At 39.7% G+C, this 9150-nt stretch overlaps 1 non-coding gene across 1 annotated transcript; it reads left to right on the plus strand.

Moving 5' to 3' along the window:
• The first annotated feature begins 8371 nt into the window (after positions 1 to 8371).
• LOC141658005 (small nucleolar RNA R71) lies at positions 8372 to 8478 on the plus strand. Its single transcript, XR_012548917.1, has one exon. It is a non-coding gene; the product is annotated as a small nucleolar RNA R71 (small nucleolar RNA).
• The last annotated feature ends 672 nt before the right edge of the window (positions 8479 to 9150 follow it).

The following is a 9150-nucleotide window of genomic DNA, read 5'->3' on the forward strand; positions in this document are numbered from 1 at the left end:
GCAAGTAAAGGTCGGATCCCAAGGGACGGGTATTGAAATGAGAATTCTATTGTAACTAGTAGTGTCTAAGGGGTGTCACAAATTGGGTTGATGTAGAAGGTTACTAAACTAAAATAGCAATGAAAATAAACTAACAAGGTAAATAAAATAAGGGGTGTAAACAATTGATTAAAGGCACTAGGGTGTCATGGGTTCATAGGGAAATCATGGGATATGATCATACAAACATGTTCTCAAATTATAAGCAAGCAATTATTGTTGTGATGGATTGAGTTGGGTTATATCTTACAATCCTAGGAAAGTTTGGGTCCCGGAGCCGAATCGATTAGATTGTACAACACCTACAAGTCGACTTAATCTTTCCTACTCAACACATGCATGGTCTAACAAGACTCGAGTTGGGTTATGTCTTACAAGTCAAGTTGAAAGGATAGAAGATGATAGTAAATGCAAGGATTCATAGGCTTAGCATTTCATCAAATATAACATGTGCATGTATTAAGATCAAAACAAGCAAGCAAATAAGATATGAAAGCATATTAATTTAAGCATGAATCATTCCCCATGTTGGTTTCCCTAATCACCCATTAAACCCTAGCTAAGAGACTACTCACTCATTATCATATTGATCATGCTAGAAAGGTTGTCAATCATACTAACATAATGAAACATGATGAATAAATGAAAGTAATTAGCAATAATTAAAAAGGGATTAAGAGATTATACCTACTAATGATTCCAATAATAAAGCAAGAATAATAGAAGTACTTGAATCCTAGATTGAGAGGTTGTCAATCTCCCAATAATAACCCAAATAATCTTCAATTACCCAAAATAAAGTAAGAACAAGAGAGAGATTAAAGAACTAAAACTTGGATTAAAACTTGATTAATATTTGATTACAATATTGAAGAGAGATTTGATTAATATTAACTACTCTAATTATTGATAAGAAGAACATGCTCCTCTAATTAGACTAATGGGGTATTTATAGTGAAAATTAGGGAGGATGCATTAGGGTTAACTAAGGGCTAAACTAGTAATTACACTTTTAAGTTGAGCAAGGAGACTCCGGTATTCTCCGAGAGAAGGGCTTCTCTAATCGTAGCTTGAAGAATGAAAACGTCTTTGTCATGAAATCCGTGCGGATGGGAGTCGGGACGGCCGGATCTGGGCTGGAGAATCCGAGCGGATCCTTGGGCAAGACGCTCGGATTGGCGAGGGGGAATCCGAGCGGATTCCTTTGAGGGACGCTCGGATTGCGCTTGGGCGGACGGACGGATTGTGTACAATCCGTTCGGATTGTCTAGCAGCATCTTTTCTTCTTCTTTTCTTCCCTTTTCTTCATGAATTCCTTCGGGATTTCCTTGGGGACTCAAGGATCCTTTTCTCAACTATGCTCTTCTTCTATGCTATGTACAAAGGCCTTCTAGTCTTGTCTCTCCTTGATGCTTGGTCATTGAATATGATCAATTTAGCCTTGTTTTGCCATGAAAATGCAAGATTCTTACTCCTTTCCTACCAAGGGATCAAAATCTCAAAGAATAAGCAAAACAAAGAACTAAAGATAAGAAATGACCCAAATAGGCACTAAAAAGCATGGAAACAATGGTAATTCGGGGGCTAAATATGAGCCAATTATGGTCACATCAAATATCCCCAAACCGAACCTTTGCTCGTCCCGAGTAAAGAGGTGACAAAGACTAGGACCAATACTAACCTAACCTAATAATAATAGCCGATATGAGACAATTAGCGGGTCTCACTCCGCCCCTTCAACTCACAACAAGACAACCATGAGGTAGGATGCCTTCTTGCAAGGCAAGGTGGGGCTTGCCAAAATGGCGACACATCCAAACATTAAGCACACAAAAACACATAATGGATGCATCTACAAAAAGAATAGCCACTTTCCTCATCTAAGTGGCGGAAATTATCTACAAGGGAAGCAATTCAAGGGTACACAATCCTTCATAGATGCAATTTGTTCAAACTACTAAGCCTAGAAGGATACCAATAAATCACCTCCAAAATGTGTCAAGCTAGGGTACCTTTATCCTCAATCGTTAAATGCTTTTGTCAAGAGTAGACTCCCTATGGTGTTAGAAACACTGGAGGATCGCGGAATTCCCCCTCTTGCCTAGACAAGAAGAAGGGTCGTCCCCTCTCTACCATGCACAAAAATGGATATGATGGATAAAGGGATCGATAGATATTTGAGTTTCACTTTGGGAGTTTGCTTTTGTTTTTGTTTTCCCCCCAATTTCATTGGCATTTGACATTTGAGAACACTTTCTTTGCCATTTCTTTTGATTTTTGGCATTTCAATACTTGACAACTTTTTGAATTTCTTTTTGAACATTTTCAAAGTCACCCCAATTAGTAACGAGAGTGCCTTGTATTTGAAGCTTTAGGAGTTCTATTTTTGCTCCTCTTTTCTTTTGATGCATTTTTGCAAACTTTCTTTCATTTTTCATTTCTTTGAACTCAAATTGATTTCTTTTTGTGCCCATTCCCTTTGATGACAAAAATGTATGGTAGAACATGGATGAATGATAGAAGTATGCATGGTTTCAAGGGTCACCTTGGAATAAACGGTAGCCAAGGAGTTATCACACCACAAGGTACTCTTGACTAGGCCTTAAACCATGGGTCAAAGAATACTAGCATGACACATCCTAGGGTGTTTTACAAGTATTCTAACAAGCAAAGTCTTAAGAAGAAAAAGCATCTACTTGGGCCTATATACACTTGTCAAGCTTCCCAAATAGACGGTTTCACAAAATTTTTCTAACATGCAACTACATGCCATGATGCAACTAGCATAGATACATACTAATGCATATGATTCTACCAACTAATATGCCATATAAACTAAATGCAAGTCCTAAGTTCACATTGTTTTTACCGCATCAATCAAAATAAAGCCACATAGTCATTAACATAAAGAGGAAAAAGGAGATTGGAAAGATCATACCATGCGGTCTTCAATATCCTCATGTCTCGGATGTGGCGTAGTCAATCAAAGTGAACAAGGATAAAACAAACACAATATATACAAGACAATATATACAAAGGAAATGAACTTGTTTTTGGTTTTTCAATTTTTCAAATTTTTATGATTTTTGAAATTTTTCAATTTTTATGGTTTTTGAATAAAAGTTAAGTGTTAGAATTCCCATCCCCACACTAATATGGGCATTGTCCTCAATGGCCAAAATGATGGAAATTATGCAAAAATGATGCATGATTTCTATACTAAATGCAATTCTACACTAAGCTATACTACATGATGCATGGTTTTTGTTATGACGGAGAGGATAATTTAGATTACCTCCCGTTGTGTATGCATTAACTTCCCCAAACCAAATAAGACACTATTGCTAATGTCAAAGCATGGGTATAGTTCATGCACACACTATGCTATGCATGAAACTAGATTGTCATTTTGGATTTTCAAAAAAGTGGGAACAATAAAGAACACCTCAAAGGAACCGAGGTGTGAGTCCTTTGATGTTGCTAGGACTAAACCAACAATGATCAAAATGAAAATAAAATACAAAGAGATATAGACAAACCATGGGAGTGTAGGAGTCTCCAAGGCTAGTCTTCCATCATGCTATTATCATCACCACTTCCCTCATGAGAAGCGGTCACATTGCCACTTTCCTTGGCACTTTCTTCATCACTTTCTCCATCATCTTGCTCATCATTATCTTCACCATCTCTTTCTTCATCTCCACTTGCTTCTTCCTCAATATTATCATCAATTTCTTCACCATTTCCAACAACCTCATTGTCTTCCACCACGTCCCTTGATGCACCCGGAAATAAGGCTTCTCTATCCGCCCAACTAGGCAAAGGACAAGATGGATCAAGGAGTCCTTGCCTAGCTAGATGTAGGAGGGGAGGATATTGAGCCAAATATGCATTCTTCCGATCTTCATAAGCTTGCTTGTGCATGGCTTGCATAAGAAGAGTTACATAGTCTTTCCCAATTTCAACTCCTTGGGGTTTGAACTCTTCATATTCATAGGGGTAAGGTGGTATAACAATGGAAGAGGAGGGAGTTTCATGATCACCCTTTTGTTGTTGAATGATGTACTCGGCTTCTTTGGATAGGGGAAGTAAATAGTTGGTCCGGTGGACACTAAGACGACAAATCTTTGCGGGTAAAGTGAATGATCGAGCCTCACTAGTAAGCCACCCATACTTGGTATCAAGGGGATTGTGAGCAACCCACTTAAACTTGTTAATCAAGATGGACATATCAATAAGATGGCCACCATCCTTAGCCTTGTACTTGCTATCCTTATTGAAATTAGGATCAAAGTGCTTGGCTAGGACCGTGACAAGGCCGCCATTAACAATAACGGTTTGACCCTTCTTCCCACTATCTACATGGAGCCATCTATCAACCAATAGCCTCAAAGAATTGTAAGGCTTGGTGTAAATTCTTCCAATATTCAAAGTTGATTCAAGGAGAATAAAATCGAGTCCCGTGAAATGATTGGTGTCTTTCCTATCAATTATGGTATTTCCCACAACTTTGTGCCATATTCTTATGCCCGGATGATGGACCAAAAGAGCACGACAAGCATGAAAATCTTCAAATTTCTTCCCGGAGATCGCCTCCCAAAGAGGCTCGGGATCATACTTCCCATATTGCTTATAAAATTTATGTTCATCGCTAAGACCCAAAATTTCACCCAATTCCGGAAAGGTAATGCGTCTACTAGTGTTAGCTAGACGAAACTCAATATTTTCCCTATTCTCAACTTTTGTCACTTTTAAAGAACTTAAGAATTCCAAGACAAGGGAGGGGTATGTTACTTCCTTCATTTCAAACAATTTCTTCAAACCCATGGCATTGAAAAAGACTCTTGTTTGTTCAAGAACACCCAACTTCTCTAAAGCATCTTGACATATGAATTTGGTGGATTGGATTTGTTTCATAGCAAACTTGACAAATGTATTTCTATGGGTATCGGAAATGAATGTTACCTCCGGAAAATGCAAGAGTTGATCGATTACCGGAGTAGAAGGTGATGCTTCCATAGGAATTTGTTGTTGTTGTTGCACTACCAAGTTTGGTGTTGATACCACCATTGCCAAAGCTTTCTTTGCTTGTAGAGCTTTTTGCCTTTGAGAGAGAGCCTTTGCTTTTGGTGCCTTTGTTGCCTTTGTTGCTCCCTTTGTTCTTGCCATTTGATGAACTAACCAAGTAAAGAGTCAAAAATCTTCAATTTGTAGAATGCCCAAATCGATTTGAAGGTGAAAGGCTTTGCCTTTATAGAAACAAAAATCGATTCAAAGGTTGAAGAATTTGTTCTTGGTTTTGATTGTTAATGAAGATGGAGTGATTGATTTGTTGTTTGAAAGATGGTTTGATTTGATTTTGGTGGGTTTTGTTGAGGGTTTTTGTTTTTGAGATGGAGAGGATGAGGGTTTTGATGTTATGGGTAGTGTTTATGAATGAATGAATGAATGAATGAAGGTGGGGTGGGTATTTAAAGAATTCGACAATTTTAGGACGCAGGGACAATCCGTGCGGATTGGGCGCAATCCGTGCGGATTCTCTGACTTCAAAATTTTCAAAATCCCGCCTAGAGACGGGCGGATTCCGGGGAATCCGCTCGGATTCTTCCGAGATGAGACGGGCGGATTTCGTGCGGGGACGGACGGATTCTTGTCCAGAGATTTTTCTTTGTTTTTCTTGGTGCAAGACGGGCGGATTGTTCACAAGACGGACGGATTCGTGAGACGGCGTCTTTCCGAAATCCGCTCGGATTCTTCAACGGTCAAGAATTTTTGCAATTTCAGCTCAGCCCAAGACGGGCGTCTTCTTAGCAGGACACTCGGATTTGCTGCAGACGGGCGGATTCTCAGAAATCCGCTCGGATTGGTCCTTGTGTACACGGATTCAGTTCCATCCGTGCACCAACGCATTCCCTTATCATTCTTTCTTTCTTTCTTTCAAATCTTGTGTTCTTCATTGTGGGGGCACTACTAAGGCATGAATAGCCTAGGAAATTGCCATCCCCACACTAAGGTAAAGCACTACACATCATTTAAAATCATTAGTCCCTCCCTCACTTCTCTCTTACATGACAATTATTTTGATCAAAGTAAATAAAATCCAAAAATGACAAAAATGCAATACAAAAATTGAAATGTAAGTTAGGGAGTTAGAAATATTTATAAGTGGTGGTTTAGGGAGGACTCCACCAAACTCTCATTCTTGATGAGATGTCAAGGGGGCATGTTCAAGGTGTTGTTGATGTTGCTCAACACCTTGAAGAAGTAATCGAAAGCTTGTTCATTGTTATGGTAGAGGTCCTCAATAGACCGTGGCCCTTGTTGTTGATCATGATCGATGGCATGCCCAATGTAGGGATTAAAGATCCCTTCAAATTCGTCGTCCCAAAGACCACAAACTTCATTGAGTTGATCATTGAAAATCTCTTGCTTAGATGGAGACAACTCTCCCAATTTCTTCTCTTGGCCAATGAGGCCATCATCTTCTTCCTTGGTTGATTTTGATGAGCTTTGCAAGCTCTCCTTGTCACAATTCACTTGCTCTTTGAATGGAGCATCTTCAACTTTCTTCCTCCATTGGAGTTCCGATTTCTTCTTTTCATCTTTTCGGCTATAATGATCAATCATGAAACATGGCTCATGCAAACGAGGAGCTCTCATGGTCTTGTCAAGATTAAAAGTTATGCTTTCATCTCCCACTTCTAGAGTGAGCTCTCCATGTTTCACATCAATCACCGCACCCCGCGGTGTGTAAGAAAGGTCTTCCTAAGATGATTGGAATGTTGGAATCTTCCTCCATATCAACAATGACAAAGTCCACCGGGATGAAAAACTTCCCAATTCGCACGAGGACATCTTCCCATATCCCTAATGGTGTCTTCGTCGATCTATCGGCCATTTGAAGAGTGATATTGGTGCATTTAAGCTCTCCCATTCCCAACCTTTTACTCACCGAGTACGGCATGACACTCACACTAGCCCCTAGATCACATAAGGCTTTGTTGATCGTTGTGTCGCCAATGGTACACGGTATTGAGAAGCTTCCGGATCCTTTAACTTTGGAGGTGAACTCCCTTGAAGTATTGCACTACTCACCTTAGTGAAGGCGATAGTCTCAAGTTTCCGGATCGACTTCTTCTTTGTGAGGATATCTTTCATGTACTTTGCATAGGCCGGAACGTGATTGATTAATTCCGTGAAAGGAATTGAGACTTCTAAGTTCTTCACAATCTCCATGAACTTTCCAAGTTGATCATCGAATTTAGGCTTGGCTTGACGACTTGGAAAAGGAAGTCTAATCACAATGGGCTCCTTTTCTTTGGCTTTGTCTTCATTTTTCTTTGAACTTTCTTCCTTTGATGATTCCCCTTCTTTGGGACCTTGCACCACAACTTCATTCTCACTAGCTCTCACAACTTCATCCTCAACTTGCTTCTTCGGTGCTTCATATCTTGTACCACTTCTCAAGTGAATGGCACTAACCGTTTCATGTCTAGGGGGATTACTTTGAGGTGGTAATTGCCCCTTTTGTCTTTGTGAGCTTGAAGATGCTAGTTGGGTCAATTGTGTTTCCAACATCTTGGTGTGAGCTAGAATGTTGTTGATGGTGGTGTCTTTTGCTTGGCTATCTTTTTGCATTTGGGTGAAAAATTCTTGTTGATTCTTTTGCATTTGGAGGACCGCTTTTTGGACATCAAAACCTTGGTCATTTTGGTGATTGTATGGATTTTGATTTTGGTAGCCTTGGTTTTGATTGTAAAAGGGTCTTTGATTTTGATTTCTCATGGGTGGTGGAGTGTATGTTGTTTGAGGGTTTTGAATATTTTGGCTTTTGTATGAGAGATTTGGATGGAACTTGGTGTTTTCATTGTAAAAATTTGAATAAGGGGTACCACTTTTGTAAGCTTGGAAAGTATTAACTTGTTCGGTTGTTCCCCTACATTCACTTGAGTCATGACCCAAGGTTCCACAATTCTCACATATCCCGCTTGGGATTGATGAGGATGCCGTCATGGCATTGACATGATGCTTTGATGATTTTGAGTTTTCCTCAAGTCTAGCCATAGCTTGTTCAAACTTCAAGTTGATTGTGTCAATGTGAGCACTAAGTTGAGCACCCAATTGAGTAACGGTGTCCACTTCATACTTTCCTCCTCTAGTAGCCTTGCGAGGCCTACTATATTGTGAATTATGGACCGCCATTTCCTCAATCTTGTTCCATGTTTGATTGTCATCAACTTCGGTGAACATTCCATTTGATCCCATATTGAGAATGTTCCTTGAATCTTCATATAAACCATTCCAAAATTGTTGCACTAAAAACCATTCGCTAAGTCCATGGTGAGGACATGAGCGACAAATACCTTTGAACCGCTCCCAAGCTTCATACAAAGATTCTTCATCCCTTTGCTTAAAACCCGTAATTTGAGCTCTTAGCATATTGGTCTTTTCCGGTGGGTAGAATTTTTGGTAGAAAGCTGGAGCTAGCTTCTTCCAAGAATCTATTCCAAGGGTGGCCTTATCAAGGCCCTTCAACCATTGCTTTGCGGTGCCGATTAACGAAAAAGGAAATAAGACCCATCTTATTTGGTCTTGAGTCACGCCCGTTTGAGAGATAGCTTCACAATAATCGCAAAAGGTTTCCATATGAGAATGAGGGTCCTCACTAGGCATTCCCCCGAATTGGCTCCTCTCAACTAGTTGAATGAAGGCGGACTTGGCAATAAAGTTTCCGGTAAGATGTTGTGGGGTAGGAGTACCATTTGGTAAATCCTCCTCGGTGGGTATAGAGTGTGACGAGAATTTAGGCATTGTAGGTGGATTTTGTGTGGTATTGTTTAATGGGTTCTCTTCTCCTTCTATTGCGAAAGGATTGACAAACTCACTAGTGGGTTGAACAACTTCACCAACACCTCCCAAATTCCTCCTAACAAGTCTCCTATTATTCGTCAAGGTTCTTTCGATTTCACGGTCAAAAGGTAACAAATCTCTTTGTAACCTTCTAGACATGCAAAATATCAAACAACTCGAAAACAATTAGAACAAACCTTGAGGAGTTTTACTTCCCCAAGGTGAAAAAGACACAACTAAAAACAATAAAAGAAATCTTAG

The sequence above is a fragment of the Silene latifolia genome, chromosome 5, assembly GCF_048544455.1.
Source record: "Silene latifolia isolate original U9 population chromosome 5, ASM4854445v1, whole genome shotgun sequence".
In the NCBI taxonomy this organism is placed as follows: Eukaryota; Viridiplantae; Streptophyta; class Magnoliopsida; order Caryophyllales; family Caryophyllaceae; genus Silene; species Silene latifolia.